General features: G+C 42.2%; 2 long non-coding RNA genes across 2 annotated transcripts in view; both read right to left on the bottom strand.

Annotated features, from left to right (window-relative positions):
• The window catches only part of LOC135114714 (uncharacterized), a 126037-nt gene that overhangs the window by 63677 nt on the left and 44860 nt on the right, over nucleotides 1–17500 (bottom strand). The gene's annotated exons all lie outside the window — the stretch shown is intronic.
• LOC135114715 (uncharacterized) lies at nucleotides 7877–10150 on the bottom strand. The gene is made up of 2 exons (XR_010275646.1): nucleotides 9602–10150; nucleotides 7877–8214 (listed from the first exon to the last, which is right to left on the bottom strand). It is a non-coding gene; the product is annotated as an uncharacterized LOC135114715 (long non-coding RNA).

Genomic DNA, 17500 nt, shown 5'->3' with positions numbered 1-17500 from the left:
TACTACTACTACTACTACTACTACTACAACTATTACCACTATTGCTTCTACCATTACTACTACTACTACCTTCACTACTACTACTACTACTACTACTACTACTACTACTACTACTTAGTAAACAAGGGGCTGCCTGGGAGGGGCCACCTGCTCGGGAAGGGAGAATTTCCTGGGCGGGTCGCTCTACGAACAATATATATTTTTGAGCGATTTGTGACGGTTCTTTCTCGCGTGTGATAATTCATGGCATGTTTTCATACTTTCACGTGTCGGGCGGACTCGTGTTTGCTCGGAGAATGAAGTGAAATGTCAAAAGAGGAGGAGGAATGCAATCGATGACTACTGAAACTAAAACAACATGGCGTCTGGTCCCACAATGCATTTTTCCCTCCTCGCCCCGCGGCCATCGACCATAAACATTGTAGGTTCTCTGGCCTGTCCTCTCGCGCCTCGGGAATGTATAATTAGAGGGTAAAATTACGGTTTTTTACCCCGCCGGAGACTGTCGGAGCTGCGTGGTGGCTCTCCGATCAGTGATATATTCGGGCGGTGCGCATACCAACCTTCACTTCTTCGCTGGCGTCCGAGAAGCGACATTCCTCTTATAATATATATTCTCGGTCTTTTTTTCCCTGGCACGTATCAGATAACATTGAGATATATTACACTAAATTTATCTGCTTGTGTCTATACATCTCCCGTCGCATTCACTGGGCGATATGCGAGTCTGTCTGAGGGAAAATAAAGAGTTTAAGCCCACGTGCGCTACTAGAGAGGAATAATAATGTAACGTAGAGCATAAGAAGGCAATAAGGTACAGAGAATAAATAGGTGAGAATGTATCTGTAGAGGTAACTTCATCGGTACACGCAGAGGAAAGGATCGCAGGATTGATATCACTGAGCGTCGGGTTACAAACAAGAAAGAAAAAAAAGAGTAAATAAAACACCCGATACAGCTGGCAATGTTTAAAGAGAAGGGCGATTTATTTATTTTTTTTAAAGAATCGCGTGAGTGTTCCCGTTTCTCGCCGTCAGAGGTGTGACTTTTGTGTTCCTATAATGCGAAATGAGAGTTTTAGTAGACTGGGAATTGAAACAAGACAACATTAATAAAAGCGTCTGTCACCTCACGAAAAAAAATAAAAATAAATAAATAAAAAAATGAATAAATAAAATAAATAAATAATAAATAAATAAATAATAATAATGAAAATAACGCCACCAGATGGATTGAACCAGTCTAATGGGGATTTAAATGTTGTATTCGATATCACTACAATCTGGAAAATAAGAAAAGAAACACACACACACACACACACACACACACACACACACACAAGGACGCAACACCTACAAACACGGACATGGTGGTGGTAATACATTCATAATCAGAAGTAACGTATCCGAATCACTTCCACTGTATTTTGTGCTTTGCTTCGGTTTCTTATCCAAATATGTTCACAGAGACACCATGCAAAACTAGATTAGTGACAAATTATGAGCATATCGAAGAGCTTACAGTTGAAGGGAAACGATTGAAAATGAATACGATATGATACAAGTCTTCTGTTATTGTACGTACGTAATGGTGGCAGTGATGGTGGTGGTGGTGAGGGGGAAGATGAAGCGACAGCCTTGCCTGCCTCAGACCACCTCCCGCCCAGTTCTGCTTCCTCATTTACCAGTCATCATTATGGCCATTGACAGACAGACAGACAGACAGACAGAGGAATAAAAAAGCGACGCAGTACATATTCATGCACAAAACAATGCTAAGAGTACCCATTTCATTAACAGAGAATTAAACGCAAAGAAGAAGAAGAAGAAGAAGAAGAAGAAGAAGAAGAAGAAGAAGAAGAAGAAGAAGAAGAAGAAGAAGAAGAAGAAGAAGAAGAAGAAGAAGAAGAAGAAGAAGAAGAAGAAGAAGAAGAAGAAGAAGAAGAAGAAGAAGAAGAAGAAGAAGAAGAAGAAGAAGAAGAAGAAGAAGAAGAAGAAGAAGAAGAAGAAGAAGAAGAAGAAGAAGAAGAAGAAGAAGAAGAAGAAGAAGAAGAAGAAGAAGAAGAAGAAGAAGAAGAAGAAGAAGAAGAAGAAGAAGAAGAAGAAGAAGAAGAAGAAGAAGAAGAAGAAGAAGAAGAAGAAGAAGAAGAAGAAGAAGAAGAAGAAGAAGAAGAAGAAGAAGAAGAAGAAGAAGAAGAAGAAGAAGAAGAAGAAGAAGAAGAAGAAGAAGAAGAAGAAGAAGAAGAAGAAGAAGAAGAAGAAGAAGAAGAAGAAGAAGAAGAAGAAGAAGAAGAAGAAGAAGAAGAAGAAGAAGAAGAAGAAGAAGAAGAAGAAGAAGAAGAAGAAGAAGAAGAAGAAGAAGAAGAAGAAGAAGAAGAAGAAGAAGAAGAAGAAGAAGAAGAAGAAGAAGAAGAAGAAGAAGAAGAAGAAGAAGAAGAAGAAGAAGAAGAAGAAGAAGAAGAAGAAGAAGAAGAAGAAGAAGAAGAAGAAGAAGAAGAAGAAGAAGAAGAAGAAGAAGAAGAAGAAGAAGAAGAAGAAGAAGAAGAAGAAGAAGAAGAAGAAGAAGAAGAAGAAGAAGAAGAAGAAGAAGAAGAAGAAGAAGAAGAAGAAGAAGAAGAAGAAGAAGAAGAAGAAGAAGAAGAAGAAGAAGAAGAAGATAATGATGAAACAATGCTAAGTGTACACATTTCTCTAACATAAAATTAAACGCGAAGCAAAAAAAAAAAGAAACACACAAGAATAAGAATAATAACAATAAAAATAATAAGATAATCATAAAACAAGACGAAAAACCAGAAAACATTATTAAAAGCTATGATTAAGAAAACAGAAGACTTCCCCGTGACAGGCAATGGTTTGTGTGTACGAGAGGGAACACAGTGAGCCGCCGCAGCACGTTTCTGGGCCAGACAGGAGTAATTCACTGTACCGCTTGTCGAGAAAAATGCAACAGCAGTATCTTGGCCAAGGCGACGCTTAGACTTACATTTATGACAGGAAAACATGACAAGCTCAATTTATTACTGCAGTTTTGTTTCTCTCTCTCTCTCTCTCTCTCTCTCTCTCTCTCTCTCTCTCTCTCTCTCTCTCTCTCTGAATATACTTTTCTTATATACTTTATTTATTTATTTATTTATCCCTTTATTCTCTTATCCATCTATCTATCAGTCAATATCTACTAAACTGTCTATTTATCTATCTATCAATCAATCAATCTATGTATCTATTTGTTTATCTATATCTAAATATCTATTCATTCATTCGTTCATTCATTGATCAGCCATTGTGAATCATGTACAAAGGCCTCCCAATGATTAAGACGGTTGAACCATCACTATTAGCTCAGAAAGCACAAAACCCACACAAAATCCCACAACCGCTGTTCTTCATCACCAGTCACTCACCCGCCTGCATGCCACGACAACTCCACCGTCAGCTGTCCCCGAGCAATGCCTCAGCAACTTTTACCTAAGACAGGCAAACCTAACATGGTCTGCAGGATGCCAAACCTTTGTATTCTTAGCGCTCTTCCCCGGGTCACCTCTCGACACAAGTTTATATTGATTGCCTATTATGAGAAAGGGTTCGTGTGATTATAGATTTGTGCTGTAAATGTTATAATGAAGCGAAAGTAATATACGGAAAAACGAAAAAGGAAAGATGTACACAGGCGCGCACACGTATTCTACACACACACACACACACACACACACACACACACACACACACACACACACACACACGGACAGCACACCATGCAGCCGGAACTCTTTTGAATTAATCGGCCGTTACCGGATCGAGTATAATCACATACTTTTTTACACAAATCGGCACGTCTTCTCCCCTCCCCCTTCCCCCTCCCTACGTCTTCCATGCACACAGGCACACGCACACCACCGCGTCCCAAAAAAGGAGGGTGAGGTGTAGGAGGAGGAGAAAGAGCAAGAGGAAGAAGAAGAAGAAGAAGAAGAAGAAGAAGAAGAAGAAGAAGAAGAAGAAGAAGAAGAAGAAGAAGAAGAAGAAGAAGAAGAAGAAGAAGACCACCACCACCACCACCAACAACAACAACAATAACAACAAGATTCATATGACCTGAAGAAGAGAGAGAGAGAGAGAGAGAGAGAGAGAGAGAGAGAGAGAGAGAGAGAGAGAGAGAGAGAGAGAGAGAGAGAGAGAGAGAGAGAGAGAGAGAGAGAGAGAGAGAGAGAGGATCCTGCCGCATGACGACATAAAAAAACTTTATTTGTTCTGCAGTGAAACCATAAAAAATAACAACGATTACAATGATGATGAAAATGATGACGATGATGATAACTACAACAATGATGATGATGATGATGGTACAGTTATTTGCTGAGTAACTGCAGAGGGAGTCACCTGGGTCTAAGAACAAGTTGCAGGAACAGGTGTGCCGGCGAAGATGTGTGGGCGTGTGGGTGTGTGAGCAGGGCTGGGGCGTGACAAGGACGGGGCCGCGGCGACGGTGGTGGTGGTGGTGGTGGTGGTGGTGTGCTGAATGAGGCAAGTGTGTGGGTGGAGATTTTACTAAGGCGTCTTCTTTTGTCATACATTTTTTTTTTTGCAGTGATTTATGAAAGTGAGAACGCTAGGATGAATTATTTTTGTATTTTGCTTTTAATCTTTTGCTGCTATAGTCGTCCTTTGTTAACGTTTCTAGAACTGTAAAAACTCCATTGAGACACAGGAGAGAAGAGGGGGAAAACAGAAGGCAATTTCGTCTTTTTAAGCTATGAAAATATTTACGAAAGCCTAGCACAAAAATAGTCTAGAAATTTATAAGCATTGAAGAAAAAAGGTGTCTGGCAGTGAAAGTCTTAATGTCGAGGCAAATTAAACTTGAAGACGTGTTATAAGAAAATGCACTTATTTATCAAAGGAAAGTGAGATCGATGGTGGAGTTATTTGTGTTTTGCTTTTGTTGTCGAGATGAGTGAATTTTGATAAGGTGTTTTACGAAAGGAGTATCAAGACAACTACGAAACTAAACTAATCTACTTTTTTGGAATTTTCCGTAATATTCGTAAGCATTTTAATTAAGAACGGTATAATATGTGGGCCTTTTTTTTATGTATCCTTAACATTTAGAAAATATCAGAAAACGCGTTCCTTTGGAGTTTTCATTAAAAAAATAAAATAAATAAATGAATGAATAAATTAATTAAATAACACAAAAAGCAAATAAATAAATAAAATAAAAATACATAGAATGAATGAATAACTGAATAAGTAAACAAATGGATAAACAAATAGATAAACAAATAAATGAATGAATAAATACATATTAACAAAAATAATAAAAATAATAAGACAAACAAGTGCAGTGGATATGATGTACTAAAACCCTCCTTTTATTTTTTTCCTTTAGTTTACCTGACAAAAATAATAATTACAATATGAGAAATGAACCCTCTATCCAACACCCCGAAAAAAAGTTTATTTAAGCTTTTAATCACTTAAGTAAATCACACACACACACACACACACACACACACACACACACACACACACACACACACACACACACACACACACACATTCCCCTCCCCAGCACAAACACAAAGATTCTCCCCTCCCTCATAGAAATATCTCCATTTCCTCCCCAGACACACAAATAACCCTCCCGTCCCTTCCCCAACAAACACGAGAGAGAGAGAGAGAGAGAGAGAGAGAGAGAGAGAGAGAGAGAGAGAGAGAGAGAGAGAGAGAGAGAGAGAGAGAGAGAGAGAGAGAGAGAGAGAGAGAGAGAGATCAATTACAACAAAAAAAAAAAAAAAGGAAACAGCAATACGAAGAACAATTACACGAGAGACCAAAATGACAGAACAACGTCTGGGAAACGATGAACCACCGCGAGATGTCAACACAAGACTCGGAGGCTCCGCGTGATTTGGATGTTCCGTGACGCGCCGCCGTGTTCTTGTCTCCTTAAAGCAATCAGGAATTTGGTAGTGATTAGAGGCAGTGGTGGGGGCGCGCCGGGGTGTGATGAGGGAGTCCCCAAGCTCTCCCCTCCATCACTCACACCGCACTCTGTAATCTTTGAGAGAGAGAGAGAGAGAGAGAGAGAGAGAGAGAGAGAGAGAGAGAGAGAGAGAGAGAGAGAGAGAGAGAGAGAGAGAGAGAGAGAGAGAGAGAGAGAGAGAAAGCAGGCAAGCAAACAGGCAGGCAAAGAGGGAGGTAGAGAAGTCAGATTGACAGACAGACAACAGAGACAGATAGATAGATATACAAATAAACTGTTAGATAGCTAGATATACAGAGAGAGAGAGAGAGAGAGAGAGAGAGAGAGAGAGAGAGAGAGAGAGAGAGAGAGAGAGAGAGAGAATAAGGCAGAAGTGGAGATGCAAGGTAACATTATCAGGATTTACTGCAACCTTCATGTATTATTTAAACCATTATAAATACCGCTTGATTGAGTCCGGCATTGAAAACTATGACGAGAATTTACATCCTTCTGACATGACATCACCCCCTTCCCCCTCTCCACCCCCAGCAACGTGACCCCTGACGCCCCGCGGAGGGAGAGGGCGGGGCGTGGCTGGCGGGGGAGGGGCGGGCAGGCGGCTGGACGATGGCGAAGGCGCGGCGCTGTGCTGTGCTCCCACGTACTGCCTCCATCAGGCGTCCAGGATGGCGGCATTGGATGGGGCGAGACCTGCATTCCTACTGAGGTGCATTGATTCTTCTTCTCCGGTGTTTCTTTAGTCATCGTGCTTCTGTTCTCTAATCTTAGTTCTCTTCTCTAATTTGAGTTCTCTTCTATTTGTTTATATTCCTTTTTCTATTACTTTTTCTTCCTCTTCTATGTTTGTTTAGTTATGTTCCTCCTATCAATTTTTCCTCTTCTTCCTATGTTTATTTAGTTATGTTACTTTTGTCTCTTCTTGTTTTTCTATGTTTATCTAGCTATTTATGTTCCATTTTTTCTTTTTCTCCTTCTCCTATGTTTATTTCGTTGCGTTCCTATCTTCCATTATATTTTTCTTCTTCTATGCTTACTTAATTGCTTCTCCTCTCCATCTTTTATTCCTTTCTCTTCCTATCTTTCTTGTCTCCACCATTTTCTCTGTTCTTCTCCAGTTTATTTAGTTATGTTCCGCCTTTCCACTCTCTTTTCTTATATTCTATGCTCATTCTTGTTCCTGCTCTTTACTGTCTCTTTCCTAACATGTTCATCGTCATCCTCCTCCTCTTCGCTTTATCACCTCTTTTTCTCATTCATTCACTCTGTTCCTCTCTACAATCTATATTTCATTGTTTGTCTGGTTTTAATTATTGTCAAACTCGTCACAATCCTTTATGTTACCTGTGTTTATCGACACCACTTTGTTACGTTTCATTCAGTCACTCCTTCCCTTTTGGTCTTGCGTTTTCTCTCGTATGTCGTTTTCATTCACTTTTAACTAATTTTCACGTTTACAATAAGGCACAGATGCATTTCAGACCTGCATTCTCTTAAGATACCGGAAGTGTTGGATGCAGCTTTCTCTTTGGTGTTTTTATTTTTTTTTTTATGGATTTTTCTTCTCTCTTTTAAGGATATTTTTTCAATACGATTCAATGCGATGCAGCTTCACGGCACGCAGGCAACTCCACCTAGCGCAGCGACATCAACCCTGTGATGTGCGTGTTCAGAAAACCATTTCCGCAACAAGCTTCCATTTTCCGCCGCGTTTTGTGACTGATGGGGGACTCGTGTACTTTGGGTTTACTACATGTGTTTCTTTTCTTTATTTTTTGCTTGCTTGCTTGCTTTTTTCCACGCGTACTCCCATTTTTTTTTTTTTTTAGCGCAATCTGCTGTCAGTCAGTTGATCGGGGCAGGAGATGGAGAAGGAGGAGAAAAAAGAAAAGTATCGGTCGCCAAGAGGTCTGTATTTCAGTATACTTTCATTTGTTCAAGCAATAATAAAAAAAAAAAAACTCATTATTTTTCTTTCATGAACCATACCTCACGTGCTTGTGGTGAATAAGTGACACACACACACATACACACACACATACACGCAGTCGCATAACAATTAGTCTATTTTTCAACTATAACGGCTGGTTAGATGAAGGCCTGATGACGCTGACTGGCGGACTCGTTGACAAAGTGGCTGACAAACTCGCTGACAAACTGGCTGCTGGATGTTTGCCTTGTCAGCTACGAGTGATGAATGGGACGTCCTCCTTGCACCTGCACCCGAGCCAGCTGTGCGTGCGTGTGTGCGTGGGAAGGCGAGTGTGAGTGTGGCAACAGGCACGTGAATGACTATGTATGACTGTGCGTATACAAGAGAGAGAGAGAGAGAGAGAGAGAGAGAGAGAGAGAGAGAGAGAGAGAGAGAGAGAGAGAGAGAGAGAGAGAGAGAGAGAGAGAGAGAGAGAGAGAGAGAGAGAAAATAATAAAGTCTAACCTATACCAAATGCATCTATATTCTTCATAACAATTTTTTTACCTTGTCTTATCATCTAAGCAACAATGCGCCTGAAGAAACCATCTCTACTTATAATACAAAGAACAGGCTACTTAACATTCCCTCACACACAACCTCCTCCCTTAACTAAGTCCCGTCTAATCTCCTTCGGTGCTGCGCGATGTCCGGAGCACCGTGTCGTGTGATGGGCGGTGATAGGCAGTGCGAGATGGTGATGGGAGGTGGTGGACGCGATGATGAGTGTGATGGACGGTAATGGGTGGGGCGACGGATGGTAATGGGCGGGAGATGGGTGTCGTAACGGGCCGAGTGATGAGAGGTGGTGAACGGTGTGACTTCCGCTGATAGGTTTGGGCGAGGCGTGATCGACAGTAATGTGATGAATGACAATAGGTGGAGATGGGACAAGGCGGCGGCCAGTGTGAAGGGTTGGATGTGACGGAGTATGCTGGGAGGAGTGACGCCCAGAGCGGGACTTGCGATGGACGTGGTGATAACAGGTGCGCAGGAACCCGGAAAAGGAATCAAGTAATCATTTAAAGCCGGCCAGGTAACACGGAAAGGGTTCACGAATTAAACAGGAATGTGGATGCCGAGGATGGTTAAGGACGGGTGGAGGAGCGACGGTGGCAGTGAGGAGAGTTTGTGAGGAGACCCAGGGGAGAGGGCTGGATGGAAGATGACAGAGAAGAAAGAGAAAGAGGGGATGGGAGGCAATGTGGACATTAGGTAAGGAAAGTGTATGGGACGAGGAGAGCAATATGGGAGAAGTAGGGATTTTTGTGTTGAACGGTGCTGGCTGTAAGGGATGAGGAAAGCAGGAGGCAACAACTGAGAAGAGTTGTAGGAGCCGACGATAGCAGAAGTGTGTGGGAGACGACGATATATGTAAGACAGGAAGAGGAGGGAACGAGGGCAGAGCGGGAGGGAAGAGTGAGGGCTCGAGGCGGGCAGTGGAGTGCAGTGGACGATGCATCGGGCAGCCTGAGTGGGGGTAGGGGACGCCGCAAGGAAGAGTGCTGGGGGGTAGGAGCTTGGCTATCCGGGGCATTAAGAGGGAGGGGCGTGGTGGGTGTGCGCGGCAGTAAGTGTTGGCTCCGCCGACCCTCGGCGACCCTCGACGAGCTTCATAAGTTGCAATACGCCCGCCTTAAGACTCACCTCGGCCATGCAAGCAGCTCCTGCAGACACTCACCCCCAGTGTGAGGGGGTGAGGAGGGTTGAGGCATCCGGGGGCGGGCGGGGCACCAATATCAGTCCAGCGGGGCGGAACGGCATGTTGACACAGACAATGGCTACTGCCCACTGAGCGGCCTCTCCCCCCCTCCTCCCTTTCTCTCCCCACCCCCTCACTCTTATATTCCACGCTAAATATGGCCACTGCTCAACAGGAGACAGGCATAATCTCAGTTAATCAATCATGGATTTCCTTGTGAAAATTACATTGTATATCATTTACTTGTGATGTGTCTTTCAGGAGAGTTAAACTTCCCTATCGCTTAGTTGGAACAGACGATGAGTTTCCACACGCCACCAAGCTTCCCCGCACCAGCCTGCCACTCAGCTCATCAAACCACATTCCTCAACAAGGGAAAAAAGAAGTTATTACATTATGGTAGGTATGTAATATATAAATGTGTGTGTGTGTGTGTGTGTGTGTGTGTGTGTGTGTGTGTGTGTGTGTGTGTGTGTGAGCGTGTGTGTGTGTGTGTGTGTGAAGGTGTGTGTGTGTGTGTGTGTGTGTGTGTGTGTATACACACACACACACACACACACACACACTATAAGAATCACTAGATTTATTAACTTAATTTCCCAAATAACCAGGATCCAGTCTGACTCATTTATTTATTTTTTTTTTTATGTAAGATGGTTTCTGGCCAAAGGGAACAAAATTGGAGAAAAAGCCCGCCAGAAGTGCCAATCCCTTGAAGAGATCGTCCAAAATCAAGCGCATTGTAATTTCCATTATATAATGGTTTGCTCGCTGTACTACACCACTGCAAAAAAAAAAAAAAAATGAGATGTGCTTGGCGTCACTACAGGGGGTCTGTGGAATACATCGTTGTCTACTGGTGCCGTGTGAAGCAGTCAAGTTGTATTCATAGTTGACGTTAAAAGAACATACAGCGACAGGAAGAGTCTGTATCCAGGAAGAATACAAACAGCTTATACTTCTAGGAAAGTATGGCTCAGGTTTGCCGAGATAAGACTTTCCTGACTGTATTTTGCGGAGGTTTTAATAATGGTCGTTGAGAGGTTCATGGATTGCCATTACTGCTTTATTACTTTCATAAATGCAGTATATTCAAATAGTGAACAACGTCGGTACACAAAGGTAAGTGACAGAAAACAACAAAAGAAAACGTGGCCTGGGAAAGAAATGAACCTATTGCCACTTCCAATATTCTGTTTTGTTTTCGTATTATCTAAAATTTAACTCGACAAGTAATTCTACACCATCACTATATCTTCTTCACGATGTATCAAACTATTTCTGTGTTCCCGAGCCGCGCACACTTCCTTCTCGTTCTCTTGTTTTGGAGGCGCCACAGCGGATCACCCGTGTCCACCTTACTCTGTCGTCTGTGTCCGAAAGCTTCTTGTTAACAGGTTGTTTGGTGGAGATATGCTCTGCAGCTGGCCACGAGGACAGCTCACGGCAAGAAGAGTAACAGTCATTTCTAAAATTTTGATTCTTGGGATTTATCTCTGGCTCAAAGGTAATAATTAAATCTTTAGGTGGTGTCGCCTTATTTTGTTAACATTCAGGGCACCAAAATATTGTTTGCGTGGAAACAGAAGAAAAGAGATCATAAAAGGTTAATTTTGCTTCTCGGTTATAGAACAATTTAAGAGACTGAGGCACAAAAACGTCTAAAAAGCTGAAGATGATTACGGGAAGAAAATCTAGCAGTGAGAGTTAAATTTTAGTTATATATTACATATCATCACAAATTTCCTGGTAGTTAGTAATAAGACAGATATTAAAAAAATTGCTATTTATAAAATACATGTCAAAACTATTATTTCATCTTCTCAAATAAATAGCACATCTTAATTCTTATAAAAATGCAAATGATAAATTACATGATACAGTAATTTGCATCATGAATAATTTATTTTGAAAAGCTATGATTCTGCTAATATTTCTGAGCGTCGTTATGCAAATTCCAGACATTTAATATTCGGGTTTATTGAACAGAAAATGGAAATTCTGTCATTTGAGCAATATGATATCGATTTCATGGTAATAATAATATCACGAGAGGATTTTAGTAAGCTAAGGATGATACTTTTCGTCCTCAATGGATCAATCATCTAGTTACTCATCTAACACAATTGTATCTTATTTACTCTATTAACACTAACTATTGGATGATTTATATGAATTTTAGAAGCTGTCTGTAGCAATGCATGGGTTAAGGACAACTTACTTATTTGGTGTTGCTTACGCCATTAGTGTGCAGGCAATGCATCAACACGAAGAGCAGCAGTTAAGCAGTGGCTGGGGACGACTCATCATCTCCACACACACACTCGCCTGCAGCACTGCGTCGCCACACTCCACGGCCACACCTGCCACTCTGCACACCTCGCCACGCGCTGCATAGATTACATACAAGAGTCACATTGCCTGTTCAAAACAAATAAAGCTATCAAAGTGAGCCATTTTTTCTTTTTTTCTGAGCTTGCATTGGATAAATGAGAAAAATAAGGAGAAATATGGTACTGTCTTGTTAATCATTAGAAGCAATCGTGTTATCTGACGTAATCAACTATCTATTACTCACGTGATTAACGGTCTACTTGTATTAATTACTTACAACCTAATATATATATGAGCGATTATTTCATATGTAAAAGGTAAAGCTGTCATTATCCATTGTATTAATAGAATTTTACGTCCATACGATGGCGTTACATACCTGTAGTGTTTATCTTCGTTGATGATGCCGAATCTCTTTATTATGGAGACACTCGTGGCAAAATAAGGCTTCAATCGAATTCTAAGAGTTACCACATTCTGGTTCCTGAATGTGACGTCACCTAACGCTTCTATACAGTGTAGCAGCCTGATCCCACACAATTATAATAAAATCTATAATACAAACTTCTGCATTATAAGCGTACAATTTCTATACATATTTTATTCATTTAATTCTCAATGAATATTCTTCGCTTCCGCTCGCATCAGAGTTACATTCACAGCACTGCGTACTTATTGTGTGCAATTGTATGCACGCGCTTTTGAATACAAAGGTTAGGTTGTTTGCTTGTTTACACAGCAGAGTGGTAGGGAGGTGATGCCTGGAGGTGCCGGAACTGCGCAATGTAGTCATAAGGATTACCAAAAATGATACTCTTCTTGGCTGCTGTGACCTCAACGAAGCACAACAGATACCAGTCAAATATTTTAGCAGTGCGCAGGATGAGGAACAGCATGCATATGTACATATTTGTGTATAAATACTAATACTTAGAAATGCACCCAAATATGTATGTGCATACATTTCAAGAGAAGAATTTAGATTGGATACTAAGAGAGAGAGAGAGAGAGAGAGAGAGAGAGAGAGAGAGAGAGAGAGAGAGAGAGAGAGAGAGAGAGAGAGAGAGAGAGAGAGAGAGAGAGAGAGAAATGTGTGTGTGTGTGTGTGTGTGTGTGTGTGTGTTCAATTATGCCTGAAATTTTAGTCCAAATATTTTGAGCTGTGAGGCGTTTAACCGCGAGCTCGGGGAACACGGCTGGGAACCTTGGTCGGCGGCGCGCCAGACCTGTAATCATTACATGCGTGGAGTGGTTTGTAATCGCTTCCACGTTTTCCATTACACTAAGACTTTCGGTGCAGCTTCGTCTTATGAGAGAGGAAAGGGAGAGAGGAGGAAAAAAAAAAAAGACCCACTCAAAAGTACAAACGCATGCTACATCTACACGGTGCGCCAGGAAAGACAGGTCCACACCCAAAGAGTGGCATCCTTCAAGATAAAAATCCGTAAAATGAACAAGACGGCAGACTGAACAGATGAAAGGATAAAAAAGGCAAACACTTTTCAAAGCCACTAAACTACTTCAAGGCATATCATGGTTAGAAAAAAAAATATAACTAAGCTTAAAGTCTATGTTGGGCTGGCTGGGAGGAGTGGCAGTGAGGCAGGGAGTGTGGGAAGCCAGTGTGGTGTTGGGAGGGGGCGGCACCTGACGCACGGGTAGAAGCTTCCCTCTACGCAAAAGCACAAAATACTGATGTAAAATTGAATGAAAAGTACAAAGAAAGAAGTTATAAACTGATAATATTGATAAGTAAGAATGTTAGTGATTAGTGAATGAAAGGTAAGTAATTAAATAAATAAATTATTTAATTTATTAGATGAGTTAGTGGATTAATACATGAGTAAATATGTGAAAAAAATATAAATAATGTGATGTTGAGTTTTTGTACTACTAACCTCAGAGAGAGAGAGAGAGAGAGAGAGAGAGAGAGAGAGAGAGAGAGAGAGAGAGAGAGAGGAGAGAGAGAGAGAGAGAGAGAGAGAGAGAGAATGCGTGTGTGTGCCTTTAGAAGTTGCTCAGCAGTGCTTGGTGCGTTGCTTCCCTCCAGTCATAACCTTCCCTTCTTGGCCTTTCAGAAGCTTGCACCTGTCCATCACGCTTTCCTTCCTGCTTCCTTTCATGCACCACCAACACCTTCGTCCCTCAATTCCCAAAAGTCTCTTGACCATAATCTGAAACGCTTCCGGCCACACCACTACTTTCAAGAGGCTCTAGTTGAAGAGGCATCGGTTTTTAAGAGTTTTATGGTTATGGTGACAGATTAACAACATTTCTACATTATTAACAGGAAAAACACTCTTGAGAACCCTGCTAACCATCTCTGTGGCCTTTGAAAATAATCGTGGTGAGAGAACAAGGCGTTTCTACATACGGGTCTCCCTTATCATAGATTACCACATTACTCAAAACTACAGTACCTTCGCCAATAAGTCCCCGTCTACCTCTGTCACTGGTCCCACGTGGTGTTAGTTTAGCATGAATACCTAAAGAAATTCCAGCGAGCAGTGAAGTGGAAGCCTTGTGGCGGTGAAAAGTCTAAAGCAATGATACGATGGAAGCGTTGGTGGTTGTGTGGTGATGACTGTGGCAGTGATGGTGTTACGGTAGTGATGGTGATATCGCTTAGGTGGTGGAAGGAGTGGCGGTAAGTGATGGCAATCACTATAGTGGAAGGCGTTATGGTATTGTGTGGAGGCAGGTGGAGAGGATATTGGCTCATAGCGATGGAGGAAGTGGCTTATCTGGTATTACGGTGATGGTAGTAATACGGCGGTTCAGTTTAGGAATATTACTCTTAATGATGACTGTGCGTATTGAAGCTGAAAGGAGACTGTAGGAAATGTTAACTTACACTATTGACACAGATAATGGGAACTGAGAATATAATGGCATTAAAAGTACTGATAAATGATACACGTGATGGTATTAGTATGTACTGATCATCATCTTTGAGTCAGTATTGGTATTAACGGAAATCTATAAGTGTGATGACATAGTATTGAACATATTGTGAGAGATAAAAGACGGAATAAATATTGCCAGTGGCATTATCATTCATTATAACGGTGATCACAGTACTTCAAGTGGTAGTTAATGCTATGCTAATCGACATACCTCGCAGTATACAAAGGTGGGAGCTGTTATGATAGTAGAATTGCGCGGAAAAAAAAGGAAAAAATGAAGCGAAAGTAAAAATCAGTAAGAGTGAAAGAGAAATGGTGGAAATTATTGTAGGATTAACTGTAACGCTATTTGACTGATAACAGAAAGAAATACCTGGTTATGTTCTGGTGCAGTGGTGGTGGTTGCGTTACTGTTAGCGGTGGTGGTGGTGGTGGTGTTAGGAGGTGATGGCAGGAGTGACGGTGATGGTAGTAGCAAGTGTGATAGTGGTAGCAGTGGGCACAATAATGGTACGCCAATGGTGATTGCATGGTTATGGTACTTGGAATCGGTGATGGTGAGGATGATAGTGGCGGAAATAATGGTATACTGGTATTTGCAGTGATGGTTGTGATGGTAGTGGTGATGGCAGAGGTAGAAGGATTAATGGTTGTAGCTGTTGTTTTATATACCTAGCAACGGTTATGTTGGCACTGAAAGGATGATGGTGATGATGATGATAATGATGATGATAATTATTATTTTCATTATTATTATTATTGTTATTATTATTATTATTATTATTATTATTATTATCATTATCATCATCATCATCATTAGTAGTAACAGTAGTAATAGTAGTAGTAGTAATAGTAGTAGTTGTTATTGCTGGTTATTATTATTATTGTTGTTGTTGTTGTTGTTGTTGTTGTTGCTGTGGTTGATGTTGCTGTTGTTATTGTTGTTTTGTTGTTGCTGTTGTTGTTGTTGTTGTTGTTGTTGTTGTTGTTGTCGTTGTTGCTATGGTTGTTGTTGATATTGTTGTTTTATCATTGTTTTTATTGTTGCTGCTGCTGCTACAACTGTAATACTTATATCAGTGATGATGATGGTGGTGTGACTTTAGCTATAATGCTTATGATATCAGTGGTGATGGTGGTGATGCGATTTTACCAGAAATGCCACTGCCATCACTAAAAAGAAAAGTGGTTGCAGTAGCAGCAATAACGACAACATCAACAGCAGCAGCAGTAGCGATGGTAGCAACAGCAACAGAAGTAGCAGCAGCAGCAGCAGCAGCAGCAGCAGCAGCAGCAGCAGCAGCAGCAGTAGTAGCAACAGCAGCAGAAGCAGCAGCAGCAGCAGCAGCAGCAGCAGCAGCAGCAGCAGCAGCAGCATGAGCAGCAACAGTAGTAATAGTAGTAATAGTAGTAGTAGTAGTAGTAATAGTAGTAGTAATAGTAGTAGTAGTAGTGGTAGTAGTAGAATGGTTGTTGTTGTTTTGCAGTGGTGGTGGTAGTGGTGGTCTCGGCGGTGGTGGCGGTGGCTGCTGGGAGGTGAGTGACGGAGTGTCCCACAGGTCCAGAGTGAGAGAGTGTCCCGACAGGGCCTCGGGTGACCTTACGGGCGAGAGTGAGGAGGAGGAGGAGGCTCTCGGGCAGGGAGGAGGGGTGGAGGAGCCGGGTACTGAAGGGAGCCACGCCGCCTCCCTCCTGCAGGTGCCGAACTCGTCCTGGTCCTCAAGCTGAAGGCCATCCATCTCCCCGCCCGTGGCCCCGCACTCTCCTGCCCCGAGCCTTCAAATTATAGCGGGGCAGGGAGTGGAGGCCCAGGTAATGGCTGGGTGCTGGGAGGTAATGACAGACCCGGCCTGACTCCAGACTCCCCGGCTCCACCACCACCACCACCACCACCACCACCACTACCATCTCCTCCTCCTCCTCCTCCTCCTCCTCCTCCTCCTCCACTACCACGACTACCATCTCCTCCTCCTCCTCCTCCTCCTCCTCCTTCTCCTCCTCCTTCTCCTCCTCCTTCTTCTCACACTACCACGACTACCATCTCCTCGTCCTCGTCTTCTCCTCCTCTTCCTCTACCCCCATCTCCTCCACTACCTTCACCACTGCCACTATCACAGCCTCCACTACCACCATCTGCTCTCCTTATGCCTTCACCACCACAACCACCATCACCACAACTACCACTATATCCTCCTCATCTCTATCACTACTACCACTATGTCGCCACTAGCAGCAGCACATTACCATCACCACCATCACCATCACCATCACCATCATAATCACTATCACCAACCACCACTTTTGTTATTACCACAATCGCCCTCAAGCATCATCACTACCACAACTACAGCTGTTAGGAACACCTCCGACACTATCACCACTACTACCACCATCTCCCGATAACAACAATTACCATCATCACCGTTCCTATTGTCACTGCAACACCACCACCATCACCATCACAACAAAACATCAACAACATAAACAACTATCACCACCACCAGGCTCACTATCACAACATCTACCACTATCATCACCACCACCACTATTGCCATCGCCAAAGTCACTCCCATCACCACCATTCTCACCACCATCAGTACCAGT

This window comes from Scylla paramamosain, chromosome 2 (assembly GCF_035594125.1).
Source record: "Scylla paramamosain isolate STU-SP2022 chromosome 2, ASM3559412v1, whole genome shotgun sequence".
NCBI lineage: Eukaryota > Metazoa > Arthropoda > Malacostraca > Decapoda > Portunidae > Scylla > Scylla paramamosain.
This window is presented reverse-complemented; position numbering and strand designations above follow the sequence as displayed.